The sequence below is a fragment of the Diaphorina citri genome, unplaced genomic scaffold (genome assembly GCF_000475195.1).
Source record: "Diaphorina citri unplaced genomic scaffold, Diaci psyllid genome assembly version 1.1 scaffold1489, whole genome shotgun sequence".
NCBI classification, from domain to species: domain Eukaryota; kingdom Metazoa; phylum Arthropoda; class Insecta; order Hemiptera; family Psyllidae; genus Diaphorina; species Diaphorina citri.
In genome coordinates this window covers 27,587-44,539 of record NW_007378915.1, presented here as the reverse complement: position 1 = coordinate 44,539, position 16,953 = coordinate 27,587, and the positions used below count along the sequence as shown (strand labels likewise).

Below are 16,953 nucleotides of genomic sequence, written 5' to 3'. Positions count from 1 at the left end.
CGCGAACTTCAAGAGTTCGAAGCGCCGCGCGCCAGCCCTATTACCAAAACACCAGACAGCTGAAATTTTCAATGCACCCTGTACACCAGGGAGAACCTCAATAAACAAGCAACATTCTTTCACATTCATAAGATAGAAGTATTTTTCATCCCTTAAACTCTAGCTGCAGCTCTGTAACTCCAGTTCCAACTCTAATATATGCAATAGTCATCAAGACCTTGCATATTTTTCAAATAATTTCCGTGCGAAAATTTTCTTTGTCCCAAGTTTTTATCCAGGTTTTCCAGGTCAGGAAGATGACTGAGGGATTAAGGTGGAAATAAATGAGCGCCGCGTTCCACCGCTTAATAGCGGCTAAGTCGCGTTTAATACTGAAGCGATGCGGTTAGGTAACCGCATCGCTTCCGGTTGTCAAGGTACAACCGCGTTGTCAAGGTACAACCGCGAAGAAAAAGACAATGCATGCAGTTGGTAAATAATGTTTTTTTGTGTACCAATTCTGTACCAAATACAAATAAGACCTTGTTTAGACTGCGGGAGTGAAGGAACTTTTCAGTCTGAATTCGAGAGTATAAACAGGGTATATTCTATTCTTAATTGATAAGATATGCATTTAAAGCTTGGCGCACTATATAAAACAAAATTCCCTTCCTCTCTCTTTCTCTTTCGACCTCTATATAAAACAAAATTCCCTTCCTCTCACGCTCTCTCTCTCTCTCTCTCTCTCTGTTTCGACCTCTAAATAAAACATGATGAATGAACAAAATTGCTGCAAGATATATCAGAGGTAGGAATGTGAAAGATAAACAGTGTATAAAAGATAAACCAGGTACCTCTTGAAGGTAGGCAGGAGAATTCCCTCCCTCCCCTTTTGGTGGACCTTTACGGGTGAGGGCGGCTACACACGATGAGTTAATTTGGTTAAAGTCCTTTGTGTCCTCAGTTCAAATGGGTGGAAACGAAGTCAGAGTTGGCTTCAATTCTAGATTGATAACTTTCTTTCTTTTTTTTTCTACATTGAATAAAGTAAGTAGGCAGGTAGGTCTTTTATGTATTTTGAATTATTTTTTATTTTTGTTTTTGTTACTTGTTCTTTTTCTTGTGTTCTTGTTGATGTAATTTTGTATTACTGGGTTGTATGACCCGTCAAATAAATAAATTAAATTGAAGTTCAATTCAAACACTGGGTGTCAAGGCTGTATGTAAATAGCTCAATCCTAGATGGATCTCAATTCTGATTTAGTAAACCCCGCTCTAAGGCCAGTCACTCACCTTCAGGTAGACCTGACAGGTACACCTGATCAGGTGAGGCCTAAGAGTTTTAGATTGGCTTCAGTCCATTTGGACTTTCAAAGGAATTAAATCCCAATCCTTCCATTAACACTGAGAGGTGGGTATCATGCCTATTTCACACCCACAGAAAGTAGGTCCCTATTATACACTGTTTATCTTTCACATTCCTACCTCTGATATATCTTGCAGCAATTTTGTTCATTCATCATGTTTTATTTAGAGGTCGAAAGAGAAAGAGAGAGAGAGAGAGAGAGAGCGTGTGAGAGAGAGAGCGTGAGAGGAAGGGAATTTTGTTTTATAGAGAGGTCGAAAGAGAAAGAGAGAGAGAGGAAGGGAATTTTGTTTTATATAGTGCACCAAGCTTTAAATGCATATCTTATCAATTAAGAATAGAATATACCCTGTTTATACTCTCGAATTCAGACTGAAAAGTTCCTTCACTCCCGCAGTATAAACAAGGTCTTATTTGTATTTGGTACGCAATTGGTACACAAAAAAAAAACATTATTTACCAACTGCATTGTCTTTTTCTTCGCGGTTGTCAAGGTAACCGCATCGCTTCAGTATTGCTCTCGAATTCAGACTGAAAAGTTCCTTCACTCCCGCAGTCTAAACAAGGTCTTATTTGTATTTGGTACAGAATTGGTACACAAAAAACATTATTTACCAACTGCATTGTCTTTTTCTTCGCGGTTGTCAAGGTAACCGCATCGCTTCAGTATTAAACGCGACTTAGCCGCTATTAAGCGGTGGAACGCGGCGCTCATTTATTTCCACCTTAATCCCTCAGTCATCTTCCTGACCTGGAAAACCTGGATAAAAACTTGGGACAAAGAAAATTTTCGTCCGGAAATTATTTGAAAAATATGCAAGGTCTTGATGACTATTGCATATATTAGAGTTGGAGCCGGAGTTACAGAGCTGCAGCTAGAGTTTAAGGGATGAAAAATACTTCTATCTTATGAATGTGAAAGAATGTTGCTTGTTTATTGAGGTTCTCCCTGGTGTACAGGGTGCATTGAAAATTTCAGTCGTCTGGTGTTTTGGTAATAGGGCTGGCGCGCGGCGCTTCGAACTCTTTTGAAGTTCGCGCGCCTCCCGGAACACTTGATGCGATCTCTGAGAATCGGACTTAAGAAGACCCATAGACTTTATCTATGTGAGAATCGGACTTGCAATACGAAAAATACTTCTATCTTATGAATGTGAAAGAATGTTGCTTGTTTATTGAGGTTCTCCCTGGTGTACAGGGTGCATTGAAAATTTCAGCTGTCTGGTGTTTTGGTAATAGGGCTGGCGCGCGGCGCTTCGAACTCTTGAAGTTCGCGCGCCTCCCGGAACACGTGATGCGATCTCTGAGAATCGGACTTAAGAAGACCCATAGACTTTATCTAGAAAATTTATGCAAGCATAGTTCAAAGAGTATGCTAGTGATTGATTACCCAGCCGGCGCAGCGTAACCAATCCGGAAGAGGGAACATCTGCCATCTGAGCAATCGCTGCTAGGCCCCCCTTCCAGGCCTCCTTCAGGCTGGGTAATATTAATGTGAGAAGGCCAATAGCTTGTTACCAAACGAAAGGTAAAATCCCACTTTCTCATTACCTTGTATAGGTTCCCTCTACGTAAGGGTAATAGAAAGTAAAAATTTATACAAGCATAGTTCAAAGAGTATGCTAGTGATTAGCCAGTCAACGCAGCGTAACCAATCCGGAAGGGGGAACATCTGCCATCTGAGCAATCGCGGGCTGCTAGGCCCCCCTTCCAGGACTCCCTCAGGCTGGGTAATATTAATGTGAGAAAGCCCAATAGCTTGTTACCAAACGAAAGGTAAAATCCTCGTCACTGATCTTCAAAACAGTCCAGTTTATACGTATGTTCAAAGACTTCAAAGTTTGACGACCTTTACAAGAGGAAATTGATAACTCCCCCTTCGATCAAGGAGTAAAATCCCGGTCACTGATCTTCAAAACAGTCCAGTTTATACGTATGTTCAAAGACTTCAAAGTTTGACGACCTTTACAAGAGGAAAATGATAACTCCCCCTTTGATCAAGGGCTTTGACTCATTTTACCCGAAATCTCTGCAACCCAAAATCTCAACATTCTCAACAAGTTGAATGACTCGCAAAATTTCGAAACCTCTTCACCCTCTGTTGACGACGAGTCTTTGATACTTCAATCCACTTAAGGAAAGCTCGAAATATCTTCACAGTTTCCCAGGTACATTCTGCAGAATATCATTTTCATAAATTTTCGTCTCGGGGAAACAAAAGAAAATGCAGGTGTTGGTGGTGGGTGCGGGTGTGGGTGATGGTAGTGGGGGCGAGTGGGTGGGTTTGGATAATTTATGATAAAACCATTTTATGTTACACCGTTCGGAGTTTTAAATTTTATGCAACCTGACGCAATATTATACCCGTTAAAACCTTTTAATATACCGGTATATATAGGTAGGTAAGTATGTAGGTAAGATGTGAAAGGTGTGAACGTGTAAAGGGGGTACTGGTGAATGTGTAAGGTTTGAACGTAGGAAAATCGGGAAGGAAGTGCTTTATAAATAGCAAATGATATAGGAGGGTACCAGGTTGGACACATTATTAAGATTTCGTAGTTTGTAAAGAACTTATTTATGTACATTATACATTCATTATGCATACACCTACGTCTGTTGGCATCTTATTAACTTGGCGTAATCATTGCATTAAGATGAAACTCAAGGCAACCTAGTAAGCTTGGGAAATAGCGCGCTAGTAACTATTGTAAGCAATGGCTCGTGAAGAGAAGGTTTGACAGAAGGAACTGAAATAACCTAATAACTAATAACTGAGACTTTGTCGTCCAAAATCGAAGAGAGTAAAAGCATTAGGATAGGAGAAAGCGAAAACGAAATCTGTTTCGGATAAAAACCACATCTTTCTAGCTCATCTAGAAGAGGGTTAGAATTAGTATGAGTGAGTCAGTTACACAAGGGGCTGTATATATTTAGGATAAGGCAGACGCTCTACCTTCGGTTTTTTAGACGTTTTTTAGTCCCCCCATAAGAAATACACGGGGAACACGCTTTGAGGCCAGCAAAACTTTTCCTACGTTTAATATAAAATAAAACATGATGAATGAACAAAATTGCTGCAAGATATATCAGAGGTAGGAATGTGAAAGATAAACAGTGTATAAAAGATAAACCATAGGTAGGCAGGAGAATTCCTCCCTCCCCTTTTGGTGGACCTTTACGGGTGAGGGCGGCCACACACGGTGATTTCATTTGATTCCAGTCCTTTGTGTCGTCGAGTTCAAATGGATTTGGATTTGCTAACGTCACATAATTACAAAACATTGCTGACTTCACAGAGGCACGTCATTCAATGCGAAAGCCGCCTTTGGACTGGGTGATTTCATTTGATTCCAGTCCTTTGTGTCGTCGAGTTCAAATGGATTTGGATTTGCTAACGTCACATAATTACAAAACATTGCTGATTTCACAGAGGCACGTCATTCAATGCGAAAGCCGCCTTTGGACTGAGAATTCTTTGCACACGACAAGTCTATACCGTGGATTCGTGGACTCAAACAATGGATTTTGGACGTGCCAAATATCCAGCACTTCCAGCAGAGACACTGACAGGGTGGTATCATGCCTATTTCACAGCCACAGAAAGTAGGTCCCTAAGTAAGTAGATATATTTGGCCTTCTGGATTCATCGTATGTAGGCTCCTTCAGTTTTTGGGGGGCTGTTTTCTCCGCTCGTACGTGACTTTATTTCAAGTTTTGATCCTCACAAGTAACATTGAGAGGAAGGACATTAAACTTTCATACCCGGATGAAAGGCCTTGGAGCTGGGTGCAATTTGATTCAGGCGCGAAGTCTAGGTCGGGGCAGTATCCTCGTTAGCCTGTTTCGAATATCGTTTATTACTGGGGTCTTGCCGATCTTTGATTTGTTAGAACAGATAATAGGCAGGCCCTTATCCAGAATTTCACCGAGGGGGTGGTTGGACTCAAACAATGGATTTTGGACGTGCCAAATATCCAGCACTTCCAGCAGAGACACTGACAGGGTGGTATCATGCCTATTTCACAGTTACAGAAAGTAGGTCCCTAAGTAAGTAGATATATTTGGCCTTCTGGATTCATCGTATGTAGGCTCCTCCAGTTTTTGGGGGGGCTGTTTTCTCCGCTCGTACGTGACTTTATTTCAAGTTTTGATCCTCACAAGTAACATTAAGAGGAAGGACATTAAACTTTCATACCCGGATGAAAGGCCTTGGAGCTGGGTGCAATTTGATACAGGAGCGGATTCAAGGGCGGGGCAGTATCCTCGTTAGCCTGTTTCGAATATCGCTTATTACTGGGGTCTTGCCGATCTTTGATTTGTTAGAACAGATAATAGGCAGGCCCTTATCCAGAATTTTACCGAGGGGGTGGTGGTGGTGGTGGTGGTGGTGGTGGTGGTAGTGGTGGATGCCTCCAAATTTTAGGAGTCTATTAGACCACAGTAAAGGAGCAGAATGAAAGCCTCAGAGAGTTGAGGTCTTCAAATATAGGTAGGTCTAGTGGTATAAAAATTGTTGATTTTTCTTTTATCTAAAAATCTTCTTTTATCAGTCCTTCAAACAGGCTTTCCGCTAATTCACCTGTCAACCTGTCATCGCTCCTGCAAATTCAAAGCAATTCCTACGTCCCTGAACTACTTTTAAGGCAATAGGTAAAGAAAATGACACTAAAAACCTTAGCAGATATAGAGTGACGTCAAACCAACTACTACAAGAAAGGAAGAAAAAAAAAAAAGAAGAAGTAAGACGTACTAGTGTGACTGATTTTTGTTTCCCTGGGTGAGCCCATGAATATTTATTGAGATGAGTATGTTTTGTCATGATACCCCTCCCCCCAATTTTGAGGAAGTAACTTGGTAACCCATAACCCTGAATATTATAGATGGAAGAAGCACAAAGCCTCCTTGCTTCCTTTTTAGGCAAGGTCCACCATGTATAACAGATTATGTACTTGACAGTTAGCGTGACAAGTCAAGTTTTGTACAAGTGCAACAGGCAATTTTATTATTAACGAATTTGTATTCCACTTACCGGTCGACACTGAAAGCTCCAACTTACCAGGGACTCGAACCTGTGACCCCTAACACCGAATTCTAAAACCGGTCCTATCCATTATTTCCTTCCAAGCTTTTTAGATTCATTCCGTCCTACCTACTGTTTCTTTCTCCATGGACTTCACCGAAAGTAAAAGGACACATTTAGAATTAAATTTTTAATCAAAAAGCAACGAAGGAAAGGTAAGTATTCCTACCTACCTTTTTTCGTCCCCTTATTTTTTCCTCTAAATAAAATGGAGGAATTTAATGCACTGCTGTATAGCTTTCAAAGATGTTTCTTCTAGCTTTTTCGACATTGTTTCAGTTAGGATTTTATGATTCCGAGTATTTTAGGTAAAATGCGCCAGTTCTCGATGGATCTCGAAAGTTGAGCAACGTTGAGCGTGGTTGGTATCTGGACCGGTGACCATACTGACCATTATCTGGACAATCGCGTGCTGCAGGGGTTTTTCCCTGCACCATCAAGCCGGGTGAGGAGCATGTTGCGACGAGGGTAGGTTGTCACGGTTTGGTACGAAGTGAAATCCCCATCACAAAAATCTTTTAGTGACCCACCCTTAACAAACAAAAATTCTTCTCTATTTGGGTCGGTCTTTACTGCTTATGACAATGTTTGTGAGATTCATGTTTCGAGTCCCCATCTTTAGGCAGTTTTATGTCTCACGTACAAAATAAGATAATCATGGAATTGGGACACAAAGAGAGTGAGAGGGAGAGGGAGAGAGGGAGAGAGAGAGAGAGAGAGAGAGAGAGAGAGAGAGAGAGAGAGAGAGAGAGAGAGAGAGAGAGATAGGAAGGTAGAAAAAGGATATGAAAAAGGGAAGAACCATTTTAGTATAGAGATAGAAGGGTACCTATGTGAAAATATCTCTATTTTAAAGACTGTTATTATTATTTTTTTTTTTTACACGTACATTATTTTAAAGAAGATATTATGATAGTGTTAATTTTGTTTACGTTTCAAATTAAATATTTATTTTCAAACATGTATCGTACTGAAGACTTGACTAGAAACCCATATTATGTACTTTCAGAAAGTACGTTTGTTTTAGCTGCATCAGATTGTAGATAGATGGATGGATTTTGCACACAGCAAATTGTTTGTTAATTCCCAGTGAAAAGAAGGAGGGAGGAATAGAAGAGAGAAGGATCGGGGAGAGGGAGAGAGAGAAAGGATGAGGAGAAGGAGAGAGAAAAAACTCTCTGAAGTATTACAAGAAGAAAAGTTGAAAGAGGAATGTAAAAGATGAAAGATGGAGGAGAAGAAGAATGAGGAGGAGGAGGGCGAGGAAGAGGAAGAAATAAAAATACCTCTGAAGTATACAAATGATAAGTCAGATGAGAGAATCAGGAAACGGGAAGAGAAAAAAAAGGAGGAACAGAGAGAGAGAGAAGAAGAAGAAGAAGAAGAAGAAGAAGAAGAAGAAGAAGAAGAAGGAGTAGGAGGAGGACGAGGAAGAGGAAGAAATAAAAATACCTCTGAAGTATACAAATGATAAGTCAGATGAGAAAATCAGGAAACGGGAAGAGAAGAAAAGGAGGAACAGAGAAAGAGAGAGAGAGAAAGAGAGAGAGAGAGAGAGAGAGAAAGAAAGAGAGAGAGAGGGAGAGAGAGAGAGGGAAGGAGAAAGAGGAGGAAGGAGGAAAAACAGAAAATGTGGAGGCGAAGTGAAAATGAAAAATTCAAATCCCGATATATTCTACGTGTATTAAGTAGGTAGGTACTAAGAAAGAGAGAGAGAGAGAGAGAGAGAGAGAGAGAGAGAGAGAGAGGGAAGGAGAAAGAGGAGGAAAAAAAGAAAATGAGGAGGCGAAGTGAAAATGAAAAATTCAAATCCCGATAATAATCTACGTGTATTAGGTAGGTAGGTAATATACCTACCATACAGTTCAGTAAGTCAAACTTCCTGGAAAAAAAAACCGCTCACGAACACCTCCTCTGTTCCTGCTCTTAAACTTTCCCTCGCTCTCTCTCTCTCTCTTTCTATCTCCCTCCTTCCTTCACCTATAAGAGGGAGAGAGAAAACAGAAAGAAAACAGAAATACAAAGAGAGAAGTAAGATAAAACGAAGAGGAGAAAACGTGAGAGGAAGAAAGAAAGGACGGGAAAGAGATGAGAAAGAGAGAGCCATAAATATAAAAAGAGAAGAGGCACTAGATATAGATAAGTAAGGCGAAAAAGATGAGGAAGGGGAAGAAAAGGGAGGTAAGGAGGGAAAAAGATAGAAAGAGGGAGGGGAAAAATGAGAAAGAGAGCGAAAAAGAGACTGAGAAAGGGGAAACGAAGAAAACTAGATATACGAGAGATAGAAAAGTAAGAGATGAAAAGGGAGAAAAAGGGAGGGAGAGAGGGAAAATGGGAGAAAAAGGGAGGGAGAAAGGGAAAAAGGGAGGGAGAAAGGGAAAAAGGAGAAACCTATGAGAGATACATTTCATATTTTTTTTCCCACAAGAAGAACATCCTGTGTATGACGGAACATCATGAGTCTTATCTCTTCACCGAGATAACTTTCAATTTGTAACATACCGGGGAAAAATCCCAATATACATGCTCCTTGCTCCTACATACGTAGATAATATAGGAACACGCTCCTAACAATACATACGTACGAAAATAATGTATAACCAGTAGGTAATACTCGTACATGTCTACATACAGTCACGTGTAAAAACTTCAAGACAAATTTTGATTTAGCTAGACTGGAATTAACTAGCTATGCAATTCAGTAACTAAATTTTTATTGAAAATCTAGCCAATGGAGGAAACTATTAATAATAAAAGGTTGATTCCTACGTAAAAAGTTGTGAAAAATCCAAATCTAAGGTCAAAACTCCGAAAAAGTAAATTTAAAAGGTCGAAAATTCAATTTTTAATTGCCGTTCTAATGAAAAAGTTCAAACAGTTGTGACGTCAGATTTCACGTCAAAATGCGCAGAAACGCTTGCGCACAAACAAACGAAGCGGGAGTCATAAATTATACTACGGGAGCGTATGCCGTGACGTCAAAGTTCACGATTTACCGGTATTTTTGAAATCGATTTATCTCGGGATCTAGAACTCGTAGAAGAAAAAGAAAAATTCCGTTGGTTCTCATTTTTCCTGCTCTGTGACTTTGAAATATCACCCAAGTAAGCGCAACTGATCTATTAGGACACCAAATTGGGATTTTCACTTTTTCAGGCGACTATATACGCGCTAGTCGTTACTAAAAGCCGCTCGACTACGCTTCCAATGTGGGACAGGGCTTTTATGTATGTATCAGATATGTGCTCCATGCAATATACTTATACATATTTATGTACATCGAAAATTCGGAGAAAATTTCGTCAGGAAAAGGAATTAAAATTCAAGCCCGCGTGCTTTTCCTGGGAAGCAGAATTTCCTCGTATTTTGGTTAAATTTATAAATCCATCTACGTACATAGCTATCACGTCCCCCTTCTGTGTATAAAATGTATTCATTAAATCAAATTAGAGAAGCAGAATTTCCTCGTATTTTGGTTAAATTTATAAATCCATCTACGTACATAGCTATCACGTCCCCCTTCTGTGTATAAAATGTATACATAAATCAAATTAGATATACCATTTCTCTAGGTTCCGCTCTGATTTGCAACCCAAATTCCATTCACAGGCTGCACATTGTGGAAAACTTCTCATGGGAGGTTTTGTTGAAATATGAAATTCTCAAATTTGGAGAGTGTTTTTAGACTGCAATGCAACGATAGGGACATGGCCTGAAATCCTACCTTTTATCCTGCCATATGACACAGGCATTTATATCCTGCCAAATATTCGAAAAAGGGGTTTTCTTTTATGCCAATCCAAAATCCTGAGTTACTTTTGCTGAAGAGTCTATTCATATGACTTTTGTCTTACCTGATCTCATGTTATCTCGACACTTTTTTTTTGTCGATATCTCAACATTTTTTGTGGTCCATGCATGTGGGGTATCATTGTCGTCAACAATCATTATTGCCGTAAACACGAACTCCATCAAAAAAGAAAGGGGACTCCGTCAAACAAGACAAGGGAAACCTGTTTTCCAATTGTGGCTCGTGGATGCGGTTGGGAAAATTTCACCCCATTAGATTGAAGTCGAAAGACCGCAAAGTTTAGACGGAATTTATTCTTCCTCCGCAACAGACGAAGTAGATATTCGAAACCACAGCGAACTTTTAGAAGTTCGCACTCACCGGAGGTAACGGTGGAGTATGTTTCAATGTTGTTAAACTTTGCGCGTTTTATTGTTCGAAGGAATACCTCAGAACTGTGGGGAAGGGAGTTTGCTCTAAGTTGTAAAGTGCAAAGCTAAGTTGTAAGTGCAAAGTGTTTTTGTTTCAGATTCTCCGAGCTTCTGTTTTTCTGCGAATATTGACTGCCTTTTCAAGGAAAAATCTTGAAGAACTACACGTGTGTGTAAGTCTCATAAACTATTCAGACCTGGGGTTTATTCTAAGAAATCCTTTTTCCGAAAGAAGAAGTGAGAAATCCCTCTCACTTTTTCCTTTGGGCGAGGGGTAGGAAATATGACGTTCGTTGAATTAAAGCGAGATGTTCTTCATGGAATCAACTTCTAGAGCTAGGCCATCTCAAATACTCAAGTTTAGTTTCAAGCTAAGCAAAAGTAGCATCAACATCTTCAGAGTAGTGATGGGACTCGAGTGAGATTTCTCAACTCGATTATTTTCCAACTCGAGTAGAAATTACTCGAGTTGAATATTTATTCCTGGAAATTACACCACGAGTTTCTTACTCGAGTTGGCGCAAAAGCGACATCAGCGACATCAACATCTTCACATTCTTCACCAAAGTTTCTGATTTGTGGCCTCGAGTATAAAACTCTCAAGAGTCAAAGGTCATTTCGGATTTCATTGGGCACATAAATCTAAAGCCTTATGGCATTACAAATAGCATTCCATACCCTTCCCTCCCATTGCATAACTAGATTAATACTTGGAGGTGAACCCTCGTTTATAAATTGTTTCATACGGTACCTCGGGGTGTACTTAATATTATTGGGTTCCAACATTTTTGTTCATAAGCTCGTGCATATAAATTCACTATTTTGTCACAAGAGCATGCAGTGGATTTTGTGTTGTGTTCGTTTCGAATTGGGATTGGGACATTGGGTGTGCTGTGTTAGGGTTTCAGATATAATCATTTATTTTGTAGTCCATTCTGTGGCTCTGCTCGATTGTCAGCAAGTTCTAAATCATCGTTCAAATCCATAAGTGCATATGAGTCCAAGGAATGGACTTGCCATTATATTGTAGCAAATAATCAGCACTAATACTGTTGGAAACAGCTATGATCACAAACGCGGCTGTGCTCTGAATGTTAAGAATCGTTTCATGAATTCACATCAATTTCAGAGCATTCATTTGGACTGGGAACAATGGAGCAGTTGCGCTTACTTGGGTGATGTTTCAAAGTCATAGAGCAGGAAAAATGAGGACTTCCAAATTCACTATTTTGTCACAAGAGCATGCAGTGGATTTTGTGTTGTGTTCGTTTCGAATTGGGATTGGGACATTGGGTGTGCTGTGTTCGGGTGTCTACACATGGTGAGTCAAACAATCCATACAATTATATGGAATGAAATTTGTAATGGATATAATCATTTGTAGTCCATTCTGTGGCTCTGCTCGATTGTCAGCAAGTTCTAAATCATCGTTCAAATCCATAAGTGCATATGAGTCCAAGGAATGGACTCAGCACTAATACTGTTGGAAACAGCTATGATCACTTTGTGCAAACGCGGCTGTGCTCTGAATGATAAGAATCGTTTCATGAATTCACATCAATTTCAGAGCATTCATTTGGACTGGGAACAATGGAGCAGTTGCGCTTACTTGGGTGATGTTTCAAAGTCATAGAGCAAGAAAAATGAGGACCAACGGATTTTTCTTTTTCTTCTACGACTTCTAGATCCCGAAATAAATCGATTTAAAAAAAATACCCGTAAATCGTGAACTTGGACGTCACGACATACGCTCCCGTAGGCGATGACGTCACATCAAATGTCCCGAGTAAAGCTCTCTCGCAGGCAACGCATTAATGTGTTTGTGCGCATACGTTTCTGCGCAGTTCTTGCTGCTCCTCCGTTAGCGCGCTTGCATAGTGGCGCTACCTAACGGACGAAAAGAACAACTGCGTAAAGTCTGACGTCACATATATTTGAACTCTTTCATTAGAACGGAAAATACTGCTCCATTGACTTATCGTATGTAGTTGCCTCTATCTACCTATAAGAATAGTAGTAGATATAATAAATATGTGTTGAGTGGTTAGGGTTACGTTTTCAGCTGGGTAGGTATAAAGGCTCAATCTTTAATGAACTTTTGAGCTTGTTTGCGTTTTTCATCCCACAGAATTTCTCTACAAATTTTCTGAATGAACCTTTTCCCAATCGATTTAAAAAAATACAGGTAAATCGTGAACTTTGACGTCACGACATACGCTCCCGTAGGCGATGACGTCACATCAAATGTCCCGGGCAAAGCTCTCTCGCAGGCAACGCATTAATGTGTTTGTGCGCATACGTTTCTGCGCAGTTCTTTCTGCTCCTCCGTTAGCGCGCTTGCATAGTGGCGCTACCTAACGGACGAAAAAAACAACTGCGTAAAGTCTGACGTCACACATATTTGAACTCTTTCATTAGAACGGAAAATACTGCTCCATTGACTTATCGTATGTAGTTGCCTCTATCCACCTATAAGAATAGTAGATATAATATGTGTTTCATATTTGAACTCTTTCATTAGAACGGAAAATACTGCTCCATTGACTTATCGTATGTAGTTGCCTCTATCTACCTATAAGAATAGTAGATATAATATGTGTTGAGGGGTTAGGGTTACGTTTTCAGCTGGGTAGGTATAAAGGCTCAATCTTTAATGAACTTTTGAGCTTGTTTGCGTTTTTCATCCCACAGAATTTCTCTACAAATTTTCTGAATGAACCTTTTCCCAGATGAAGGAAGGTGGAACGCATGGTCCGAAAGTCAGTTTCAACTTTCCACGTTAAGGCGTTTTAACTTTTAAAGTTAATAGGGATTTTCATTTGCTATGGTGTCTAGTCTCCATTTTTATATACAATGTGCATGGGTCTCGATTTTAGAAGGGTTATTAAAAGACCTGCAACGAAAAGGGTTATTAGAAGAGCTTTTTTAGTGAGTGCCATCAGCATGAGCTTTTCAACGCAGTGCCCTTTTACATTATTTTACATAACAAAATGAACAAGAAATACTACCTCAAGCATGATAATTGTACCCACCCAACAAATGATTTTCCATCTCTTAAATGCTCCTCATTCCTCAGAAGACCAAGCTCACAGAAGCACAACCGAACTTTCCAATTGGCCAAAGTTTAAAATAAACAAAAAACAGAGCTTGGCGGTGTTTTACGAACAACAAAGTTTTCTCGAAAATATTTATTTGAGGTTTTTTGCTGGGAAGAAGGCGGGCGAGAGGGGTTGAGGTGAAATTTAAAAATTTAATTAAAAAGTAATAAAATTCATGGCTTTTCATTAGAGTGAGCATTGTAATTAGACGGCACGTTACCCTGGTACCTGTGTGAAACAGATACGGCAGATCAGCTACCATCATCAGATACCTACCATTAGATAGTATCCCGACCTAAGCCCAGCCACTCATTATCAGGTAGATCTGATCAGGTAGGTACGGCTGAAAAGGTTCATTTATCAGGTCCACCCCTGGTACCTGTGTGAAACAGATACGGCAGATCAGCTACCATCATCAGATACCTACCATTAGATAGTATCCCGACCTATAGCTGCATCTAAGCCCAGCCACTCATTATCAGGTAGGTACGGCTGAAAGGGTTCGTTTATCAGGTCTACCTGCAGAAACCTATGAGAGATACATTTCATATTTTTTTTCCCACAAGAAGAACATCCTGTGTGTGACGGAACATCATGACTTCATGAGTCTTATCTCTTCACCGAGATAACTTTCAATTTGTAACATACCGGGGGAAAATCCCAATATACATGCTCCTTGCTCCTACACACGTAGATAATATAGGAACACGCTCCTAAAATAAATACGTACGAAAATAGTGTATAACCAGTAGGTAATACTCGTACATGTCTACATACAGTCACGTGTAAAAACTTCAAGACAAATTTTGATTTAGCCAGGTGTAGACCCACCTTGAAATGTACCAAGAAAGAAGGAATCCTCCAGAATCGTTTTTGAAACCTTTATTAGGATTTACTTACTGTCTGTTCTTCTGTTTATTATCTACTCAGGTAAGTACTTAGGTAAGTGAGTATTTAAATACCTACTTGAAAAATCGTTTAGTAACGTCAGGTACTTATCTCGGTGTCAGTGTAGACTTTTGTTTTATTGCTGCTAGAACTAGCTATGCAATTCAGTAACTAAATTTTTATTGAAAATCTAGCCAATGGAGGAGTTGCAATTGGGAAGATATTAATAATAAAAGGTTGATTCCTACGTAAAAAGTTGTGAAAAATCCAAATCTAAGGTCAAAACTCCGAAAAAGTATTTTTTTTTATCAAGCGCGCCGGGAGGCGCGCGAACGTCAAGAGTTCGCAGCACCGCCTGGCCTATATTAACACGAAACAGAATTTCAGCGTTTTTCGGCATTTGTTTACACGCTAAGCATCAAGGCCATGTGAAGAAAAAGTAAATTTAAAAGGTCGAAAATTCAATTTTTAATTGCCGTTCTAATGAAAAAGTTTAAAGAGTTGTGACGTCAGATTTCACGTCAAAATGCGCAGAAACGGGTTTTAATTAAAAAGTTCAAAGAGTTGTGACGTCAGACTTAATGTCAAAATGCGCAGAAACGCTTGCGCACAAACAATGAAGCGGGAGTCATGAATTATGACGTCATCGCCTACGGGAGCGTATGCCGTGACGTCAAACTTCACGATTTACCGGTACAACGATTTACCGGTACAAATACCGGTATTTTTTAAATCGATTTATCCCAGGATCTAGAAGTCGTAGAAGAAAAAGAAAAATTCCGTTGGTCCTCATTTTTCCTGCTCTATGACTTTGCAATATCACCCAAGTAAGCGCAACTGATCTATTAGGACACCAAAGATGATAATATCTTGAAGACAACGCTACAACATGAGCGTGTGTCAATCGTAGTGTGTAGACTAGGTTGCTCACACATTCGAAGCAGAGTTGTGCGACTTTTTGTAGCAATAATAGGGACCTCTCACATCTCACATTGGAGTTGCACGACTTAACTCTCCTAGAGTGTGAGATTTCTGTATTATTTTCGTAGATTGGGATTTTCACTTTTTCAGGCGACTACACGCTAGTCGTTACTAAAAGTCGCTCGACTACGCTCCCAATGTGGGACAGAGCTTTTATGTATGTATCAGATATGTGCTCAATGCAATATACTTATACACATTTATGTACATAGAAAATTCGGAGAAAATTTCGTCAGGCAAAGGAATTAAAATTCAAGCCCGCGTGCTTTTCCTGGGAAGCAGAATTTCCTCGTATTTTGGTTAAATTTACAAATCCATCTACGTACATAGCTATCACGTCCCCCTTCTGTGTATAAAATGTATACATAAATCAAATTAGATACCTATACCATTTCTCTAGGTTCCGCTCTGATTTGCAAACCAAATTGCATTCACAGGCTGCACATTGTGGAAAACTTCTCATGGGAGGTTTTGTTGAAATATTAAATTCTCAAATTTGGAGAGTGTTTTTAGACTGCAATACAACGATAGGGACATGGCCTGAAATCCTACCTTTTATCCTGCTACATCACACAGGCATTTATATCCTGCCAAATATTCGAAAAAGGGGTTTTCTTTTATGCCAATCCAAAATCCCGAGTTGCTTTTGCTAAAGAGTCTATTCATATGACTTTTGTCTTACCTGATCTCATGTTATCTCGACACTTTTTTTTTTGTCGATATCTCAAAATTTTTTGTGGTCCATGCATGTGGGGTATCCTCTCCAACACTTGATCCTCTCTTCAAGGCATAAAAGAACCATCCGTAAGGCAATTCCCCCTATGGATGGTTCTTTTCTGGTTAATTTGTCAAAGCTACCTTCAAGCTTGTTAGACACGATGAGAATTTTCCTCCACATGACACAGGCATTTATATCCTGCCAAATATTCGAAAAAGGGGTTTTCTTTTATGCCAATCCAAAATCCTGAGTTACTTTTGCTAAAGAGTCTATTCATATGACTTTTGTCTTACCTGATCTCATGTTATCTCGACACTTTTTTTTGTCGATATCTCAAAAAAATTTGTGGTCCATGCATGTGGGTCATTGTCGTCAACAATCATCATTGCCGTAAACACGAACTCCATCAAAAAAGAAAGGGGACTCCGTCAAACAAGACAAGGGAAACCTGTTTTCCAATTGTGGCTCGTGGATGCGGTTGGGAAAATTTCACCCCATTAGATTGAAGTCGAAAGACCGCAAAGTTTAGACGGAATTTATTCTTCCTCCGCAACAGACGAAGTAGATATTCGAAACCACAGCGAACTTTTAGAAGTTCGCACTCACCGGAGGTAACGGTGGA

General features: G+C 39.7%; 1 protein-coding gene across 1 annotated transcript in view; it reads right to left on the bottom strand.

The window, feature by feature from the left end:
* The window catches only part of LOC103516107, a gene marked incomplete at its 3' end in the record, with an annotated part of 45,447 nt that extends 31,191 nt beyond the window's left edge, over positions 1-14,256 (bottom strand). The window contains exon 1 of the mRNA XM_026828597.1: positions 14,172-14,256. The remainder of the gene's footprint in view (positions 1-14,171) is intronic.
* Between the last annotated feature and the right edge of the window lie 2,697 nt (positions 14,257-16,953).